This window comes from Manis pentadactyla, chromosome 9 (assembly GCF_030020395.1).
Source record: "Manis pentadactyla isolate mManPen7 chromosome 9, mManPen7.hap1, whole genome shotgun sequence".
Classification (NCBI taxonomy): domain Eukaryota; kingdom Metazoa; phylum Chordata; class Mammalia; order Pholidota; family Manidae; genus Manis; species Manis pentadactyla.
Window position 1 is genome coordinate 105724668 of NC_080027.1, and position 22136 is coordinate 105746803.

General features: G+C 42.8%; 1 protein-coding gene across 2 annotated transcripts in view; it reads right to left on the reverse strand.

Annotated features, from left to right (window-relative positions):
* Positions 1–22136, reverse strand: part of ASTN1 (astrotactin 1) — a 283553-nt gene that overhangs the window by 217230 nt on the left and 44187 nt on the right. The window contains exon 1 of one of the 2 annotated variants that reach the window (XM_036916748.2): positions 19905–20102. The exons of the other annotated variant lie outside the window; for it this stretch is intronic. The gene's annotated coding sequence lies outside the window, so the exon portion shown is untranslated. Of the gene's footprint in view, positions 1–19904; positions 20103–22136 lie in introns of those variants that run through there. 2 annotated transcript variants of the gene reach the window in all.

The window sequence follows — 22136 nt, forward strand, 5'->3', positions numbered from 1 at the left end:
ACAAAAATAGCAAAACATTAAATCAAACTTCATAGCTGGCTCATGATCAGGTGACTCTCCTCTAAGGATCCATCTGGAGGTAAGCAGAGTGAACAAAAAGAACAATCTCCCAGACCCTGAGTTAGGTCATTTTACATGTTTATCACACAGCCCTCACCACTAGCCCCTGAAAAGTGGGTCTTGTCATTAAACATGGGAGGATCAAAGAGACAAAGTAATTTGCCTAAGATAGGGAAGCCATGGTATCATACAGGCCTGGCTGACACAAGAGCTCTTGCTCAGTAAGCTGGGTTCTCCTGTCTTTTACCACTTATTCATGCTGTAAACTAGCTCTCAGCACATCCCTAGGGCAACTTGGTAAGAAATTCAAAACGTGATGTGGCTTTGGCATTAAAGGGTATGGCCTGGAGGGCAGTGACTCATGCAACAGGCCTTTGTGGAGGGCCTACTGTGGGCCAGGCTTGTGCTAGACCTGAATGAGGCAGGCCACTCCCTGGCCCTTGGCGTGCTCCTAGGCATCCAGCAAGCACAGCATGGCCGCCATCCTCGGCAGTTCTCCACCACGCAGACCTCAGCCAAAGCTGGTGAGATGCGTAAGCAGCCACAGAGGTCAGGGCCCCCTTGAAAGCCACTCTCAAGGAGCCTCTCAGCAAGCAGCATATTCTTTAGTTTAAGTTTTGATAGTTTTTACTTATCTCCTGAGGATTATGGCTAAAACTACTGTACATACCTTTACTTTTAATTACAGTCCTATGGAAGGTTTGATTTTTTTTTTTAACCCAAACTAGTAAAATTACTGCAGAAGAATAAAAATCCTTAATAATTTATTCATAATGCTATTAGGACAAAGTCATGTTTTATTGGGCTAAGCATGTTTATATAGTGATGGAGAAGTCAATAAGGGGGAGCTTTATGATACATACTATCTATTAATATTCCTCACATATGTTCACCAAACAAACTGTTTCAGCATCAATAAATGATTTCAATAATTAAAAAGTATGATTTTCTTGGCTTAACTATTTCCCACCATAAGAATACCACAGATATTTATATCCACAGCCTTTTATTTCCAGCTAAAGCAACTCTGCTTTGCTGGGAAGTGACAGAGTAGAATGAATGTTAGTCCAGGAAGGGGTTCTTGTCTCTGCGCTGAAACTAACTGCAAGGGCCCCTGAGGTCTGTACCCTTCCTTCCTCATCTGGAAGATGGAGAGATGGAGATGAGATGATGCGCCTGTCCACTTCAGCTTTGCACCTGTGAAATAATGCTCCACTGGGCCTTACCTTTATCCTTCTTGAACACCACTATCTTTCATCAAGTCTCATTTCGAAATGAATTTCTTTGTTCCCCAAAGGGCATTCTTCTTTGACTACTTAGCCTGGCTCACAGAGTTAATAGGCAGAATGGACACCCACTGGCTTATAGAGACAAGTGATGGCTCACTCTCATTCTCTGACTTGCTGTTTGCCCTTGAACAGAGATTCACTTGGGAATTCTTGGGCCATCATTTCTTCACCGATAGGGGATTATATGACAATACTTAGCGACCAAGAAAGAGTGGGGGAAGATTAAATCATACGCTTGTGCGGGACTTAGCCACTAACACTTTATGTTACACTGGACACTCAGTAATAATTACCTTCTGAGTCTCACAGAATTCACCTGAAATATCTTCCAGATTCAAGGGCTCAATGGTTCTTTATGAGGCTTTAGTTCCTCTTTATTCCCCAAAAGAACTGCCACAAACTCAGAGCCTTGATGTGCCACTGTGAGCATGGATTTCCTTCTCCTTCGTTCCTCAGAACCATTAAAGAATAATGACCATTATGTTTTACAGTCTCAACTACTGTTCCCATATTCCTTTCTAGACAGATGCCTATAATCATAAAGGGAAAATATCCTATGGATATTTCAGTATTATTCAGACTCCCCTTCCCTCATAACTAACTTGCTCATCCCACGATTAGGTATGCTTTCACCAAAAGCTGGAAGAGACAACATGGCTTCATGAAAAGAACTCACATTTAGGCAGAAAATAGAAGTTGATTAGATGATAACAGTAATTGTTGTTAGTCCTGATTGAGAAATTAGTCTGTGCTGGCATTGTTCTCAGTAATTTTCACTTATCAAGTCCTTTATTCCTCAAGACAACCCTATAAGGTTGTTACTATTTTCATGTCCGTTTCATTGTATAAAGAACATGCAGTCCAGGGAGCTTAAAAGCCTCAGGTTGCCACATTTCCAGGAACTGGTGCACACCAGACTTAAGCCCAGGCAATTTAGAATACGGGCTGTTAATTATGCTGTTCTTCAGAGCTGGTATGATGATCTAAAAAAATATGTGGACGGACTGGCCATATTGTAAGCACTCACTAAACAATATTTTTGCATCACTCAGGTTAAAAGAGCTATTTTCTTACATGTTGTTGGTTTTCCTAGTTGATTATGACACAAATTCTTCCTTTGCATTCTTCTTCTCTACCTTAACTTGCCACAGTTTCAACTCCACTGGCGTCACTGCTGTCTCAGCCCATGCACACTGTGCCCAGTGGCATCCACAACCATCCCAGAGGGAGCCTCCCTTACATCCCATCATGAAACTTCCCTGGTCCTGCCTTTCAGACTTCTACTTACTAATATATAGGTGTCGGAAATAAAGTTCAGAGGAACAAGTCTTTCCCCACTATGTGTAGAACTTCAGCCTGTGAGAAACTGGGCACTTATTTTATAAGCATTGTTCTAAGTTTTGCTGAAATTCCACTAAATAACAGGCCAAGGATATGTTGAGATGTCCCAAAATGTTAGTCTGTGATACCTTGCCCTGTGAAAGGGAAGCTTGCACTAAGGTTACAGACTCCTCATTTCCTGCAGTTCACCGATCCAATCATCAGTTCATTTGGCTCAGGTAAGCGTCAAGCTGATGGGTGTTCAAACAAATGACAACACGGAGGCAGACAGCAGGACTTATGAGATACTGTTTCCAGAAGATGATCACAGATATTTGTTGTCATTCTTCCCTCACAAGTCCAGGAAGAAGAACGACATTAAATCCCATAAAGAAGGGCAGGAATTTGGGGGCTTGGAGGAGTACATGGTGCACCTGAATCCTGGGAACTGGTGGCAAGACCAAGAATTAATGAAGTAGCAGATGGCAGGCCATCGACAGAAAGGCAGATGCTCCCACTACCGCACCTAACTAATTTGGGGCAGCTGGCAGCTTATCTAAAGACCGTTTTCAAATTGTGTGCTGCCCTGCTCTTCAGAATGTGGTCCAGAGACCAAGTGCATGGGCATCACTTGGAACGTGCTAGAAATAAAGGCTCTCAGAATCCTCCTGAGACCTCCTGAATCAAAATCAGCATTAGGAGCTGGTCATTCCTGGGTGCATTATATATTGACAGGTCCTGGGAGAGGGTTCATAGCTCAGGTTAAGACTGGCAGGCCTGACCTAGCTATAAAATAGACGCCTTTGTGAAAAGTCTGATGAGTAAGTACATACAATAATATAAAAACAAAACTAGGAAAGGGAAAATGTTTCTCAACTGTGCTCAGGATAAATGTGCTGACCTTAAAGTGGGGATGGCAAGAGATCTACATGGAAACCCAACAGGGACATCGTCTTGGTTGCTCTGATCCACCCTCCACCATTCATTGTCTTGTTCTGTGCCTAGGGAGGCTGGTCTGTATGAGAGCAGAGGGACAGATTGCCCATGGGCTGGCCTTGGGCCGGCCGGGTCTGTCGGTGGAGGTTACAACTCTCTCCAAGCAGGCCTCACCATCTCTGGGTTCCAGTAACTGTCCCCCACTTGTCCCCAGCAGCCTAAAGCTGCCACAGCACCTGCTGCTACTAGCCTCTGCGTACTACACTGTTCCTCCCTGTACCTTGTTACCCTCAGTAAATCCTACAAAACTCAGTTGGAGTATATAACCTGTTTTCTGCTGGGACCCTGATTGATGGTTTTAGATAAAACTTCTAGGTTCAAAGGAAGAAAGAAGAATGGAAAGCAACAACCTATATCAGGGGGAGGGGACATAAAATAGTGACCCAGGGGGAAGAGGTTGCAACCGATTTAACCAAGGGCTGATGCTCCATCACGCTTAGATGTCAAATATAGCAAACATGCTCTGAACATGTTAAGAGTAAGCTTTCCCTTTATCCGTTAAGGAATCCTAATTCTCAAAATGGGTTTTCATTGCATTTCAATCCAGACTCTGTATTTATCAAGTGCATACTGGTTGTGTGTTATTCTAGCAATGTTCCCTTAGGAGGGTGCCCTTCCATGAAACAGCCTAAGAAGGTAAGACATCTCCTGAAAATGTCGCCTCTCCCTTTCTCCCTGAAGTACAACGTTGATTAGATGAGTCACTGGTTTCCCTGTAGGATCTGTCTTCGCACAATCAACTTGCTCAGGCTCCCCACTCCTTTGCACAGCATGACCCCAATTTTCCAGAAGCCTCCAGAATGCAACCTGATCAATCTCTTTCTGACTCCCTTGCATCACAGAATGTCAAATGTGTACGCTCACCAGCCGACCGACAAAACACAATGTGTCTCGCTCCGAGTGGAATACGGCACACACCACTCCAGGGAGCCCGCTTCTACAGGACGTCAGCGTGACCAGACTGCTCAGGCAAAAGGGCTTTCCTGCGGCTCCCCACCCGTCACTGCCACTCATGCACCAAGTCCCTTCCTGTCACATCCCCATTCTATTCCTCCATCTAGGATCTTATCGCCGACAACCAGTTCTTAAATAACCCTACCTTACCCAGCCTTCAAGGCCCTTAGCAGGCCCACCTTCATCGTAAAATCTTTCTTGCAATTTTAAAACATACACATTTCCCCCATATCCAGCTCCTCTGGAAATTGCGGGCTTCTAAGTCAGAACCCAGGGGGTTTCTTGTAGGCACAGCACATGTACAAACATATATAGATATATGGGGTAGGAAGAGACAAGCATGACTTCCAGGTTCCTGGCTTAAGAACCTAGGTGGAAGGTGCTGGTATTTACTCATTTTTGAATTATTTATTTTTGACTCTTAAGCCTCATTTATCCCACAACAATCCATCTCCTTTCTTCTCCCTTTATTTGTGCCTTTGATTTTTTAGAAAAACTCCATCATTTGTCCTATAGAATGCTCCATATTCTGGATTTGGTTGATTGCTTCCTGTGGTGTCTTTTAACAGGTTGCCTTACTTTGTCTTTTTCATATTGTGATAAGACACACATACCATGAAATTTACCATCTTAACCATTTTTAAGTGAACAGTTAAGTGGCATTTAGTACATTCACGTCGTTGTACATCCCACACCACCATCCTTCTCCAGAGCTTTTACCATCTTCCCCAACTGAACTTCTATACCCATTAAACAGTAACTTTCCATCCCTATCCCCATCCCCATCCCTCCAACCTCTGGCAGCTACCACTCTACTTTCTGCCTCTATATTTGCCTGCTCTAGATCCTTCATGTCAGTGGAATCAGACAGTATTTGTCTTTTTGTGACTGGCTTATTTCGTTTAGCATATTCCTCAAAGTTCATCCGTGTTGTGGACTGTGTCAGTCTCCTTCCTTTTAAAGGCTGAGTAATATTCCATTGTGTGTATATGCCACATTTTGGTCATCCATTCACCTGTTGATGGGCACTTGAGTCATTTCCACCTTTCAGCTAAGGTGAATAACAGTGGTGCCATTTGCTGTGGCAGGGAAAACAGAAGAGGTGTGGAAGGCAGAGGGACAAACAGTGAAGCCAGTTTGGGGCGTGTTTGTGCTCAGTGCCTATGAAACACACAAATGCTCATTTTCAATATACAAACATACATATGGCTCTTGAGCTTCACAAAACATCTGGGCTGGAGGCATAGATTTAGCAGTGGTAGGTATTTAGCTAGCAGTGGGAACCAAGAGAGCGAATGAGATCACTTATGGAAAATAAAGCACAAACAGAAGGCCAAGGGCTGAGTCCTGAAGAACTCTGATTTTGTGGTGAGGTGGAAGACATTGGTCTAGAAAAGGAGATAGAACAGCATATAGAAAAACAGAAACAAATTCTAAAAATCGAGGGTTATTTTATTCCAAAGAACATCTATATAGATAGAGGATGTCAGGCTTCTTCATTTTGGTTAAAAACTTAAATTGAGAATGGATATAATTGAAATTCATTAAATTATATTGATTTTTCAAATATAGTATGCTACATTTAAAAGTACCTACCTGAAACTTGCAGAAAATAGGTAGTAAATCTAAGAAACTCATTTGTTCAAGCCATAGTACAGAAATTCAAAAACTAGGAAGGGATGTATAAAATCACTGATGTTAGATTTGTGACAAAGAGTTAGAAGGTGCTTGAGATAGACCTGATAAAACTTCCAAAGTGACTTTAAAGGAGATAAAGCATACTTCTCTCCATCTCTCTCTCTCTCTCTCTCTCTCTCTCTCTCTCTCTGTCTGTCTGTCTCTCTCTCTCTCTCTCTCTCACACACACACACACACACACTCTATCCCAAGAGACAGGCAACTTCACTACATTGGACATGTGAATGTTCTCAGATGCAATTTTAAATTTCCAGCTCTTAGCAGTATAGCATCTATAAAAATCATTGTTGAGTAAGAAACATGGGACTTAGGCTCATTTAAAGAAAAACTCTCTGTGACTGTAAATTGTTTAAAACGTTCATAATTGTTGGGGGCTGATTAGAATCTAGAGACTATGGAAGAAAAACGGGTTCTCATCTCTCCAGAACTGCCTAAGTGTGGGCATGCCTCAAGATAAAGAAGACAGACTTGAAAATCTCTCATGGGCACTTGCTTTCAAAATATTATATGATTCTCTCCATTGTTTTACTGCTCTTTGGTGAAAAAGCTTTCATCTTTCCAATTTCCAATCCACTCGAATAGATAGCCCAGACAAGTTTCTCAGACTCACTGATTTTTCTACTTCCTTGAAAATACAAGTTTCTCAGACTCACTGATTTTTCTACTTCCTTGAAAAGCTCAGCTGAAGGCATCTTTCATCTTTAATTATATTATACTTTAAATATTTTCCTCTTATACTACTTACTATCATTTGTTATTTGCCCTCCCTTCTCCAGCCTTTCCTACCTTATTCATCTACCTATAAACCACATTAACATTTAATTTCTTTTCTCACTGAAGTATAGTGTTTTGAGAACTCAGAATTGCTGGGTAAATACAAACTATACATGACATGTGAAAACAATTAATAAGGATTTTACTAGGTCAGAATTTCATCACCTTTGGAAAGGCCATCAAAAAACTTACAGAGGAAAGACAGCATACAAAGAGACCTTTAAAATACATTACAAAGATCAAACAAGGACAAAGTTAGAATGAGCTCCTAAGTGTAAAAATAAGCAACATTTCGAAGTTAATTTATTACAATGAGTCATAGGGTCAAGGTACGATGATGCCATTTTGGCTGCAGTGCCTAACAAAATATTCTCTCTGATTCTGAAGTGGCCAGTGAGGAATCAAAAGTCATGCATGTGCCTCTGACATGCAAACCTTCCTTTCTCAGGATGTTCTAGAATAAGTATCAATTATCCCAAAAGATGGTAAGAGTAGTTTCTAGATACAAAAGAGGAGTAAATAAATATGTATAGGATACCTACTGTGTGTGAGGTTTCACCCTTTCAGCCGTGTATAACTTTACACTCCCTCTTCACAATGACCCTGTGAGATAAAGATTTGACAGTTCCATTTTCTACATTAAGGAAACAGAGTCGCAGAGATTAGGGAACTCCTGGTCACACATTAGTAAATGGTGGAGACTAAGTCTGGACCCGCGACTGTCAAACCTCAAAGTCCTTGCAGCTGCACCACAGTCTACTTGAGAGAAAGGCAGATGTGAAAGGACCTCTGATTCCAGGCTGCCTCTCATTCAGGCTCAATAGACCAGAAAATAAGGCAGTATCTTGCCTTTAATTATGAAGTAGACATGATTTAGGAAAAGACTGTTGCGAAAGCCTGGCTGAGCTTAAGAAGGGTGAGATGGATCAAGCAAAGTGAAGTTCTATGTAACCTTCCTCTACCACTTGAAAATAACAGTTTCCATAAAAGCTGGTCTTTTAGAGACAGGGGGCAGAGTCTTTTATTCAAAGGTCCTTCAACAAGAAGACTTGGTAGGAGAGAAACTGTTCATTCATTTCCATTGCTAGGCTTTTGATATGCATTAGCTCAGTGAATTCTCCTAACTCCCTGTGGTATAATGACTTTAGAGTGGAGAAACCAGTCCCAAAGATGTCAGATTTCTTCATCAATATCATTAAGTAAGGGAGCTAAGATGTGGATATAGGGCTAATTCCAAAGACAAGGTTTGTCCCACCATAATGCCATTGAGAGCAGTGGCACCCAGGACACCCCTGGCTTCAAGGTGGGTATGAACCGCCTGCGATCTTGTTCAACAGTCTGATTCACTAGGTCTTGGGTGGAGCCTAAGATTCTGTAATACTCACAAGCTCTCTGATTCCGCTAGTCTGCAGCCCACTCTTGAGAGCAGAAATGCTGTAAGTACGAAGCAAGCCCTATAAGGCTGTGCCCAAACATGGCACTCTTCTGCTAGATGGCTTTAGTGGAAACTTTGTGCTTTCTAAAAAAGGCCGTTATCACTCTAAGCAATGGGTTGGTAATCTTCTCTGATATAGCTGCTAAGATTGAGAGTGGGGATGAAGATCAGGATGTGGGCTGTAGGTAAGCCATATCTCTCTCTATCAGCCCCAAACCTTATTCCATCCTGCAAACATTTGGATAACTGCTTCGTAAAGGAAGGAGTCTACGGCAGCAGTCAGCAAGCCCTACTTGTAAGGTGGAATTTTGACAAATCTCCTCTGATCTCAGAGGCTGCAGCAGTTCTCGAATTATCACAATCCCATCCGACAGGCCCCCATCTATTGGGGTGACAGCAGAACTCAGCCAGCGGAGGAACTGGCAAATTGGTGGTGTTTGGTGCAAAGTTGTTTGGAAACCCTTTGCCATGTTCCGTCACTCCATGTCTGCAACCCAACATCACGGCTGGCTTCCAGGGAATGTTTTGCTGTTTCAATGGAAACCAACTTCCCAGAAAATTGTTCTGGTTACCACTGGGGTCATGTAGGTGATTGCATCATCTGTGGTAATTGCTTTATTTCAGCAGGAAAAAAAAAAACTTAACTATCATGTTTTTGCAGCTGACACTGGTTTCTGTGTAAGGTATCTTTCACATCAAAGGAAGAGGGGATTTGTGGGTGATACACACACCAGCAATTTCCAGAATTGCTGGCCTCTTACCTACAACATCTCCTCTGGGGGCCCACTGAGGCCCTATTCACCAGGGAAGGGTTCCAAGAAGATACTCTGCCTCCGGCCCCTGTCCAGTGGGTGTGGGTGCTACCTGGGTGGCACCCATACTGGGGACACTGACTCCAAATCAGATCTAGGTAATGAGGTCCAGTGGGGGAAATGGTTTCAAACTGCGCTTGATCAGTATTGCCACAAAAAGTGGGTTTTGCTCCTTCTCAGTTAGGCACCTCTATTCTCTTCATCTCACATCTCTAATTCCCCTGGATTTGAGATTCAGCCTGGAAAGGGGGCTGGAGGGGAAAAGCATGAGGTGCAGATAGCCCCCAGTTCTAATAAGACAGCTGCATTACCTTTTATCTCTGTGTTTCATGCAGCTTAAACAGTCCCAGAGCAGCCCAGAATCCTCTTTTCTTTTCCCATTTTTGAGTCAGTCTGTTATCATGCCCAGTGCTCTTCTCATTATTTGCTTTCCCTATGCCTCGCCTGCTCTTCCTTCTGCAATGACCTCTCTCCCCTGTGACTGGTTGTGAAGGTTCTCTTTCATTCTCCCTGTAAGGCAAGCTTTGTAGAGCTAACTTTAACTAGCTGACCCATTCTTTCCCAACCCTGTACAAAGCACGCACTGGAAAGTAAATGCGAGCGCACACAGAACTGACCCACAGGAGCCAGCACCCCTCCCCACTCTCCAGCCTTCTCTGCATATGCTCAGCATCTTCCTAGTGATCGCCTGGAAACTGCCTCTATCTCAAGGACTTCAAGAGCAGAATGGTACAGGGCAGTCAATCTGCAGAGGAGACAAGAACTCATAACCATGTACTTGCCCCAAACCAGGCCATAAACACCCAAAGCTGTCTCCAGCTTCCACATGGTAGAAAACAGTCCATCCCCAGCCAGCCCCTATCCCCCAACCCCAGAAGCAAAAAGAAAAAAAAATCACATGTAATGATAAGACAGTCAAGTTTCAGTGATTAAAGTCTTACAGAAACCTAGAGTCATTGTTAGTTAGGAACTGGTTGCTGTCCAGTTCCTGAAGCTTGCTGTTTCTTATGGGGAGCAAACGGCCGTTCCAACTGAAGAGAAGGTTTCCCCACTACAAACACATCTCAGAGATATTGTGGGTTTGGGTCCAGACCACTGCAATAAAGTGACTGTTGCAATAAAGCGAGTCAAGTGAATTTTTTCCCCAGTACATATACAAATTATATTTACACTATACTGAGTCTATTAAGTGTACAAAAGCATCATGTCTTTAAAGACATGCACACATCTTAGTTTAAAAATGCTTTACTGCTAAAAAATGCTAACCATCATCTGAGCTTTCAGTGAGTCATAATCTTTTTTTGCTGGCGGAAGGTCTTGCTTTGATGTTGACGGGTGCTGACTGACCAGGGGGGTGGTTGTGGCAATTTCTTTTTTCTTTTTGGGGGGTATCATTAATATACAATTACATGAGCAACATTGTGGTTACTAGATTTCCCCTACTATCAAGTCCCCCACCACACACCCCATTACAGTGGTTGCAGCAATTTCTTAAAATAAGACAACAGCCATGTTTGCCCCACAGGCTGACTCTTCCTTTCACAAAATATTTCTCTGTAGCATGTGATGCTGTTGGGCAGCAATTTACCCACAGTAGAACTTCTTCCAAAATTGGAGACACTCCTCCTAAACCCTGACACTACTTTATCAACTAAGTTTATGTAATATTCTTAATTCCTTATTGCCATTTCAACAATCCTCAGAGCATCTTCACCAGTAGATTCCATCTCAAGAAACCTATCTCTTTGCTCATCTATAAGAAGCAACTCCTCATCCATTCAAATTTCATCATGAGATGCAGCAGTTCAGTCACATCCTTGGGTTCTATTTTAATTCTAGTTCTCTTGCTCTTTCCACCACATCTGCAGTGACTTCCTCCACTGAAGTCTTGAACACCTCAAGGTCATCCATGAGGGTTGGAATCACCTTCTTCCAAACTTCCTGTTACTATTGACATTTTCCAAACTTCCTGTTACTATTGACATTTTCCAAACTTCCTGTTACTATTGACATTTTAACCTGTTCCCATGAATCACAAATGTTACTAATGACATCTAGGATGGAGAATCTATTTCAGAAGGTTTTCAGTTGACTTTGCTCAGATCCATTAGAGAAATACTATCTATGGCAGCTATAGCCTTATGAAATATATTTCCTAAATAATAAGAATTGAGAGTTGATATTACTCCCTGATCCATGGGCTACAGAGTGCATGGTGTGTTAGCAGGCATAAAAGCAACATGAATCCATTGTCCATCTCTGTTGGAGCTCCTGGGTGACCAGGTGCACTGTCAATGAGCAGTAATATTTTGAAAGGGATCTTTTTTCTTAAGCAGTAGTTTTCAACAGTGGGCTTAAAATACTCAGTAAACCATCTTATAAATAGATGTGCTGTCATCCAGGATTTGTTGTTCCATTTTAGAGCTCAGGTAGAGTAGATATAATTTTTAAGAGCCCAAAGATTTTCAGAATGGTAAATGAGCACTAGCTTCAACTTAGCGTCACCAGCTGTATTAAGCCCTAATAGGAGAGCCAGCCCATCCTTCAAAGATTTGAAGTCAGGCATTGACTTCTCCTCTCTATCTATGAAATTCCCAGATGGCATCTTCCTCCAATTTGTCTACATTGAAGATCTGTTGTTTGGTATGACCACCTTCATGAATGACCTTAGCTAGATCTGGATACCCTGCAGCATCGTCTGCATCAGCCCTTCCTGCCTCACCCGCACTTTTATGTTCTGGAGATGGCTTCTTTTTTAAACCTCATGAATCAACCTCTGCTAGCTTCAAACTTTTCATCGGCAGCTTCCTCACCTCCCTCAGCCTTCACAGAATTGGATAGTTAGGGCCTTGCTCTGGGTTAGGCCTTGGCTCAAGGGAATGTTGTGGCTGGTTTCATCTTTTACCCAGACATTAAAACTTTCCCAGTATCAGCAATAAGGAGGTTTCTCTTTCTCATCATCATGTGTTTACTGGACTAGCACTTTTCCTTTGTTTTCTTGATTTGGCTAACTGTTTGGCACAAAAAGGCCTAGCTTTCAGCCTATTGAGGCTTGTGACACACCTTCCCCACTAAGCTTAATAATTTCTAGCATTTGATTTAAAGTGAGACATGTATGGCTCTTCCTTTGAACACTCAGAGACCACTCTAGGGTTATTAATTGGCCTAATTTCAATATTGTTGTGCTTCAGGGAATAGGAAGGCCTGAGGAGAGGGAGAGCAAGTGGGGGATGGTGGTGGGTAGAGCTGTCAGAGCATGCCCACCATTCATGGGTTGAGTTATCCATCTTATATGGGCACTGTTCATGGTGCTCCAAAATAATTATAATGGTGACCTCAAAGGTCACTGATCACAGATCACCATAACACATACAATAGTAATGAAAAAGTTTGAAATATTGTGAGAACTAATCAAATGTGGCACAGACACACAAAGTAAGCAAATGTTCTTGTAAAAATGGTACCAATAGATTTGCTCCAAGCAGGGTTGCCACAAACCTTCAATTTTGGTGGGGTGGGGCAGGGAGGAAAAGCAAAATCTGGGAAGTGCAATAAAGCAAAACTCAACGAAATGAGACATGCTGTACCGTCATCCTCTTGACCCTAGACTCATTCTCTTCTTTACCTTCCTCTACTACCACCTTGTTTTCTTTGGATGTGCCAATTCTGGAGCAAGCCTTATTTGGCCGTTATTCTTTGTCTTCCCCCTTTCAGTGCACATACTTGCTTTCAGGTCACTTCTTGAATCTCATCTAGATGCGTTCAATCACTGCCCTGGTCCCAGAAGTTGGGCTCTGTCCTGATACCAGTTTCAGGCCCTCCCAACCCCTTGCCACACTCTCCCAGTTCCAGTTACAGGATTCACCTGCATTCGGTCACCTGCCCTACACTAACTGATTATATAGACCAACCCCATCTAATCTCAATAATTAAATTTGTGAATGGAGAGGGAGTGGGGAGTTTCCCACAGAAACCTAAGAGAAAGAGTTCAATTTAAAAAGATATACCTCTCTACATAGTAGGGCATAAACTTGATTGATAGTAAAATTGAGATAGTAAACCAGACACTGTAAAATTGGTCATATAAATAAGTGCAGGAAGAGTTTAGGTAAACTCATAGGGGAATGAGACCCAAAGGACAAATGCAAAGAAATGATGGCCGGGAGGAGACGAGACACCCCTACCCATCTGAGTTAAATATCATTCCAGGCAAACATGTTACCTGACAGAGCACAGAAGGAGTATTGCTTAGTGATTAAAAGGGTAGACTTTGGAGTCAGACTACCATGCTTAGTTTATTTTGCAATTATTAGCCGCGTGAGCACAGGCCAGCTACCTAACTTTTTTGAGCCTCAGTTTCCTTATATGTCACATGAGGATAATAATACCAATCATAAATAAGGTTGATGAGCTGATTAAAAGAGAATAATGCACATGAAGTGTCTAGTTAGCATAGTGCCTAACACATAATAATTTCTTAGAAGATATTTGTTTCAACTCTGTTTTTACTATCAGAGCAGAATCCTGAGCCCATAGGCAATGGGCCTTATGTGACATGAATAACTCACACATACTTTTCATTTTGAGATAATTGTAGATTCATATACAGTTGTAAGCAATAACACAGTCAGAGCTTGTGTCCTTTACTCAGTTTCCCCCATTAGCAACATCTTGCAAAACTACAGTACGATGTCACAACCAGGATAACGACATGATACAATTCACCAATCCTATTCCGAATTCCTCTTTCACTTATATCAGCGTGTGTGTTTAAATCGTGCAATTACATCACATGTGTAGATTCGTGTACCCACTACCACCGTCAAGATGCACAACAGTTTCATCACCAGAAACATTTGCGTGTTTTTAATCATTTTTTTTAAAACAGCCTGATCTGGTTGGCCATTGTCAAAATGCTTGTTTTGTCTTTCTTCTTGTTCCTGGTGCATTTTATCCATAATGCCCATGAACGTTCCCTGAGCCAACGCTTCATCCTCCAGTGCTTGTGGCTCAAGCGCAACAGCAGAACACTTGCCCATCAGAGAAGCAGTGCAATGAAGAGAGGAGAGGAGGGAGAGGAGGGAGAGGAGAAGGAGGAGGGGGAGGGGGGAGAGAGGGAGGGAGGGAGGGAGGGGAGGAGGGACGGAGGGAGGGAGAGCTGGGAGGAGGAAGGAAAGGAAAGGAGGGGAGGGGCAGGAGCCATGGCAGCCCTTCTCCCCATCTTTGCAGCCTCCTGATTCACACACAGGGAAATCACTGCTACACACGTCAACTCTGATTGGCTCTAGTCTAGAATCTAAAAAGAGCCTATTCTGATTCATACTGAATGTTGGTTGTAAACACAAGCCCACAGGAGTTAGAACACTAGGCCACCAAACGCAGACCCTGTTCAGATGAAAATTAAATGAAAAGACTCATATAAGGGAACGCATGAGCAGTTATACTTTCGTGATATTTTAAGTGCAAGTTTGAATAATTTTAATGATTATAAAAATAAAATATGATCATTATATAAAACTTGGTGACTACTTAAAAATATAAAGTGGGAAATAATAATTGTTCATAATCCCATCACCATAGATAACTGTTATTAACATTTCTGGGATATAATATTCCCTCAGGTCTCTTTCCATGCACATCTATCTGTATAGGCAGCATTTAATTTTATAAAACTTGTATTATACTACACAGGGATTTGTATCCTGCATTTTCCCTTGAACAATTTATTGGGTTTCCTCCATGTTTTGGAATATACTAAACCTGCCTATGATGAATTTAGAGAGTCACCATAGTTTGTTCAATCAACTGCCCCCTACCCTTAGATATTATGCCATGTCCACTTCTTTTTCTTTCATCAATGTTGCCTTCAGTATTGATATGCAGCTGTCCTTTAGTCTTGTTTTTGAATAGTGTTAAAAAAAACAAAACTAAGCACCTCTGTGTTGAATGTATAGAGTGAGTATTCAGCTGATACACCCACGTACTCATTCATCCAAACACAGTGGTCTCCAGATTCTGGACTGAAGACAGTCTTGAATTACATAGACTTCTTTCTGCTCACATTTCAGCCAACTTTATGTTTCTATAACAATAAGTCTTAGCACTCTGAAGACAAGCAAAATCTACTACTTTCAGGAAAGGAATAAAAAAATCTACTTGCTTCTATTTGTTTATGTTACTAGGTTAAGAAAAAAAAAAGGAAAAGTGTTTCCCCATTTGTTTCTGTGTCAGCTCTGCTCTCTAGCAAGTCAAGATGGACCATCACATGAAATTCCATTAGATTCTTTCCCACATGAACTGACACCATTAGCACTGTAGGTCCAGGCACGTTAACATTGAGCAGGACATTATAACTCTGGAATACTTTTCATGAAAATCTTCTGCGTGACAAGGTGAAAAATTTACTAACCTCCCAAAGTACCTCAATATCTGGCATTCCTACCATTCTCATGAAACCCAAACATGGGACTCAAGTTCTCACTCCACCTGACTGGATTTTCATCCTTAGGACTTTCCTGCCATCACCGGCCAATGATGAGACAGAGGCAGGCAGGTGGTGATGTCACCACCTCTTTGACCTCGCAGCCTTTACAGAAAGGAGCCTTCTTTCCATAGGCAAAGTCTGAGATTTTGATCGTATTAGTAAGACTGAATATCATTTTTATGCATTGCATTTGACATTATTGCATTAAAATTGTGCTGATGTGTATTATTTTATGTATAGATGAAAGCACATGTTTTATACAGGCCTCTTTTCTCATAATCAAGAATATTTTCCTAAATGAAAATCAGAACCACAATGAGAGACATCACCTCACACCAGTCAGAATGGCCACTATTCAAAAAACAACAAATAGCAAGTGCTGCTGAGGATGTGGAGAAGAGGAAACCCTCCTACACTGATGGTGGTAATACAAGTTGGTCCAGCCACTGTGAAAAGCAGTATGGAGGTTCCTCAGAAAACTAAAAATAGAAATACCATATGACCCAGTAATTTCACTTCTGGGAATTCACCCAAAGAAAACAAAATCACTAATTTGAAAGATATATGCCCACCTATGTCTATTGCAGTATTATTTAAAATAGCAAAAATATGGAAGCAATCCAAGTGCCCATCGACTAATGAATGGCTAAAGATGTGGGACACATACACAATGGAATATTTCTCAGCCATAAAAAAGATGAAATCTTGCAATTTGCAACTACATGGATGGACACAGAGGGTACCATGCTAAGTCAAATAAGCCAGGCATAGAAAGACAACACCATATAATTTCACTTATATGTTGAATATAAAAACCAAAACAAAGAAAGAAGAAAGAAACACACCCACAAACATAGGCAACAGACTCATGGTTACCATAGGGAGAGGATAGGGGGATGAGTGAAATAGACAAAGGGGATAGAAAAGTACAAACTGCAAATTGTAAAATACATTAGTCATAGAAATGTAAGTACAACATAGAGATAATATTGTAATACCTTGGTATAGTGATGGGGTAACACACTGACTGTGGCAAGCATCTAGTAATGTATATAATTATAGAGTCACTATGTTGTACATCAGAAGCCAATATAATGTTGTATATCAACTTTATTCCAATAAAAAAATAAAAATGTCTTCCTATGTTATAGAAACTGAGAGTTTATTATTAAATCTTTACATAACAGCTTCCTTCCCATTAGCTCACAAACATACTTCCCTTCACAAAAAATAAAATGCCTTTCATCAACTTGATTTTCCCCAAAATTAAATCTCTTTTTTCTCTTCCTTCAAGGTCAAACTTCTAAAAGCAGCAGTCTACATTTGTGCTCCATTTTCTCGCCCAACCTTATTCACGTCCTGTAATGTTTCCTGTCTCCGCAGTCCTACCGACATTACTAGTACCTCTTGGCTATCTGATCTGGTGGGCAGTCACCAGCCTTGTTGCTAATCAGCCTGAGTTCTTCGGTCTCGTCCTCAATCAGCAGACATTCTTCTAACTTCTTTGACCTTTGCTCCCTCCATTTTAGTCCTGACTTCCCTACCAATGCTCAAGCTTTTGCATTTCCTACCCATTAAATGCAAGCTTTCCTCAGATTCTTCTTCCAGGCTCATCAGCCTTGCTCCCCATTCCCTCCTTGGGAGACCCAGGGCCCTAGCCCTGCATTCAGTTACCACCTCCTTCCTATCGACTCCCACATCCCTCACTCCTCCTGTCCCATACTGAGCTCCTCACGCCAACAGCCTCTGGAAGTGAGCGTCTGTAGGAATTTCCTAGGGCACCTGGGATGCTACCTTTCCAAAGGCAGAGCCAGTATCTCCCACTTCTACCAGGAGGCAAGTTCTCCCTTGGAGTTCCGAGCCTTGGTTAATGGCCATCACAGCCACTGGCTTCATCTCACACTTACAAGGGACAGAGTCAACCCTCAGCCCACATTTATGCAGCGACCAAGTTCCCCAGCACTCTCCTCAGCCCTCCCACTTCCAGTTTCCCTTCTCAGTGTTACTTCAGCATCCATCCCCTAGGCATTCTCTGGACCTTCTGCAAGAGCTTTCTTCCTTGAATCTCCTACCTGGAATCCTTCCCATTTCCTTACCTTCACATCATTTCCAGAAATAAATTCCTAAAACCCTGGTAGGATCCCATTCAGCAGTTATCTACTGAGGATCTACAGTGTGCCAGGCCCTGGGTACGCCCTGAGGATGTCTGTGTGACGAAGCAGACAAGAAGCCTCACCTGGTGGAGCATCTGTATTATGAGGACACAGCCCATAAGCAATAAACATAATAGCGCTGATTCCCTCCTCAAACATCTCCAATGGCTACTCATTTTCTGTCCTCCCCACCATAAAAATAAAACCTAAACTCCTACACGTGACAATGTTCAAGATTCTCCAAAATCACGTGCCCAATTTCCAGGTGTCTCACACCTCATCCTTCCTCACTAGACTGCTCATCAGTTCCCAGTCCCACCCCTGCATATCCCACAGCCCAGCCTTTACCCAGGCTGTTTCACAGTCTGTATTGCTCTTCCCCTCTACACCTACAAAATATCACTCTCAGAAATTCTACATAAACGTTACTTCATCTATAAAGCCTTTCTTTTCTGAAAGCCCTGGACACCCATCAAAATGAATCATTTCTTCTATTCATGTTTACAGCATGTTTATTTATCCTATCAATCATTTTACATCACACATTATATATATGTGTGAGGCACAGCATATATATAATATATATATATGTATTATATATATGTAAAGCAATTGCTTCATTCTGCTCTGTATCATATTTATTTATACATCTCCACCTTCCCTTTCACAAACACAGTAAATTGTAAGATCTTGGGAATAGGCCTTGTTCTTTTCCATATTTATAACCTCACCACATTGCTTTGCACATGGCTGTTGAATGAATGAATGAATGAAAGACTTAAATATATATTAGTAGTAATATGGAGGGTGATAATGACAATATGATTATTTAGTGTGTTGAGGTAATACAAATAGTCTTTGTATAAAAGTGCAATCAGGTAAGGCGATTTTCTTCTTTAAGGATGATGGGTGTTATTTGTCAATTATCACCAATTAATATGCCTGGAGCGTTCACAGGATGACTGGCACTGATCCTGGGGGCTCTGTGGAACATTACGGAGGTGGGCCTTGCTCTTCAGTGCTCTGAAAGAAGTAATTTATCTTGATATTCTTGGTGTCAATATGCAAATTCACATATCTCTAGGAGCATAAAGAAACCAGCTAGTAAAAGTAAAGACCACTAAGGTAGTTCAGAACAGGTATGGCCTTCTTTTAAAAAGTCCTTACATGGAGAATCAAATGGTGGGATGTCTTGGGGAGAACATATTCTAATCCCCCCAAATAGAGTTTTCAAATATTTAATTACAAGCTGTTTTTAAAATCAGCCCTGACCACCCTCTGAGCCTATGTCATTTAGTTTGCTGGTATTACATTTCCACATAATGCAAGAAATGCACTTGTCCCTTAAAAAAAGCAAGTACGTAAATGAAAGCTGCATCAAGGTGTGGGAAATGCTGTCAGTCGGCAGATTCTAACTCAACCCAGAGTGGTAATGGTAAGGCTGCAGTCAGAACCTTCAACAGCTGGTGGTCAGAAGCTCCAGAGAGGGCAGAATCTACGGGGGGGCAGGGCTCGCAGGCACCTGTCACCAAACAGAATCACGATCTGGTTTATTTTCCTCTTAATAGACATTATTCCCACAGGAATTCCCTTCTCCTCACATTCTCTGCCAGGAAAACTCCCACTCACTCTTTTTCATTAGTTCTTGAATGTCATCTTCACTGAGCAGCTTTCCCAACTCCCACCAAAGGTAGCTATCCCCTCCTTGGCGCCAACGAAACACCCAGCACGCCGGCGCTCGGCGGCACAGATCTCATGTGGAGGTGACCCGAGCACAGACAACAGCCTCATGGATGTCAAGTTCACTCTCGTAGTCCCAGAACCTACCCAAGGCCAGGGCACAGTAAATGCTAAATAAATGCGCAGAATTCACGTTTAAGGTTAAGGAAGAAAAACAGCGTTGGCTACTGAAAACGGAGTCGTACATACCTCCACGGGTACATATATAACGTTAATAATCCAGGAAACAAAACTTCGATTCCATTTTCTGGTTCGGTAACAGTAGCTCCAGAGTGGGCTGTCACAGCTTTGCAGGCTGCAAGTGGGTTGCCATGGAAACAAGGTTCTGGATGGAGGCTCTGGCTAAAGAGTCCTTCTTGAAAGAAGCTGCAGAAATGCAAAGGGTGTTTTGGTTCCCCGCCTCTCCTTCTTTTCTCCCAAACTTTTCACTCATTTGAGCAACTTGAAAGCTGAAACAGCTGAGTTCTGGGAGCCAGTTCTCCCAGAATTCCCTGCAGCCCCGGAGTGGCCTGGCCCACACAGAACAGGGTGGATTTAGCCCTGGACTACTTTTAACGCCCTCTGGGCTTCTTTCCCTTTCCTTCTGCCCTTTGTTCTGACAGCATCTGTGTCCACATTGCCTGGTTCTCAGTATCACACAGAACTGCTCCAAGTGTGTCCATTGAACCTGCCTCATCTTGATAACTGTCAACAAGCAGAAGCTGGCCCTTGGTCCTAAAGTGGCAGTGAAAGAAACAGGGCAGATTCTGGGCAAAGTTGTGGAAGGACCCAAACCCCACATACACAAACCGAGAGCCTGGGTGCATGGCCCACTGGAGAGTCATGGTCCCAAACTGGATAAATAACCCAGAAAACAGCATCCCCCTGCCTGTTCTACGCAGCACCAGGAAGCAGTAACGTTTGCTGGCATTTATTTGCTCCTCTCTACACAGAAAGCAGCAGCAACGTAGCCTCAGAGCTGGAGATGGAACTGCCTTAGATAGAGCTCTTGTCTCTGAGCTTGCACTGGAAAGCCCCCTAGAAGTGTGTTTGTTTACTTGATTTTTAATTGAAGTATTAAAATGCTGAGCTCAACTGCCCTGGTGAGATTTAAAGACTGGGAAATTCTACATCAGCACAGGATAAGGCACCAAGCCGTGGGAGGCCTGACGGGCGCTGGGAGTCCCCTGGCTGTGAGGCCACCCACCTCCGCCACCTTTCCACTCAGGGCTTTCTTCTCCCCCCAGGCTTCCTGAAGGGGTTTTCTTGATCTGGATTACACAAGGCTAAAAATCAAGGCAAAACCCTAACAGAAACTCACCACCACCATCAAATTGAAAACACCTTCTGAAGGCGAGTTCCCAGGAGTTACTTAATTCTCTCAGCATCTGGGTTTCTGTTTCCTTTTCTTAAATAAGCTTATTCTTTGATGCAATATTCATGGCTCCCAGACACAAGGAGGTCCTCACTTGCAAAAAGACAGTGCTTCCTTCTATAATGAGTTTTACCCGTCCAATCTTACCCACCCAGCCTCTGTCCTCTTCGCGGCAGGAATTAGATGGGAGAAGCCCACGCCACAATCCAGCCATTAAAAAGAGGCCTTCCCCCTACCCGGGCGATGTGCTCCCAGGAGCAGACGTCTCCCTGGCACAGGGTGCTGCCTGGGTCTAAGGAATCCTTAGCAAGGGCCTCCCTTTCTCTTCTGAACAGAGCTCAGTGGGCCTCATGCCAACATGCCCTCCGTTCATCCCACTGCCCCTGCATTAGGCTGTTTTATGAGCTGAAGTTCGGAAATGGAAACGGAGGTGGCTTACATGTATTAGGCATTTTCATCCCAGAGGAATCAGGTTTGTGATTCTGTAGGCAAGGTTTCGCTGGTTTTCGCTTTGATTTATGTCTGCTGCTGCTGTTTTATTCGTAGACGGAGCAGCCTTGTCAGGGCCAGGAGATCCCCGTCAACCCGATGCACTGTATAAACTGCGTGTGAGCTCTGTGAGGATAAAAGAGTTGGAATTCTGCCTGTGACTCAGAGAGAGGCCCACCTGGCATCATTATAATCCTGTGGAGGTGAAAGGAGTGCTGGGCACCTTGTAGGAAGGATACCAGGTAGAAGACTGAGAAATCCATGCCCTTAAAAAAGTCCAGGGAGCTTGAACAAGTGTGATACACACTCTGTTGGCTCCGTGGGGAAATGGAAGGGGGGGGGCGCAGGTGAAGTTTAAGGCCAGGAAAGGGCAGGCACGGAGGAATGTGGCCCTGGAAATCAGAGGGACCTGAGTGGGCAGTCTGCAGTCCCGCCCCTTAAGGGTGTGCGGTGGTGGGCAAGTTAGTATGATCTTCTCGGGGCCTCAAGTTTCTCCTCTACCCGCTCTTACACTTTACTGGGGTTGGGTAACAGCTAAGGGAGATGGCATTTTACTATTCGCAGCACCAAAGAAGTGA